Consider the following 226-nt stretch of genomic DNA (forward strand, 5'->3'; position numbering starts at 1 on the left):
ACCACATATAAAGGAATATTTAGAAGGTTGAAAGACTTACAGCTTGGGGAGTTTGTGGCAGAAGAAAGAAATCCATTGCTTTCTAATTCGGAACGCTCAGCTGCTCCAGGAGCCGCCATCTTGGGTGAGACCCAGAGGGGGAAGGATCGGAGCGGCCACAGACGCCTGGCAGAACCGCTGAGATAAAGGTGTGGACATTCTTTTCTTTTGGTCTCTTGCTGTCTGC

This window comes from Chrysochloris asiatica, unplaced genomic scaffold (assembly GCF_000296735.1).
Source record: "Chrysochloris asiatica unplaced genomic scaffold, ChrAsi1.0 scaffold00222, whole genome shotgun sequence".
Classification (NCBI taxonomy): Eukaryota; Metazoa; Chordata; class Mammalia; order Afrosoricida; family Chrysochloridae; genus Chrysochloris; species Chrysochloris asiatica.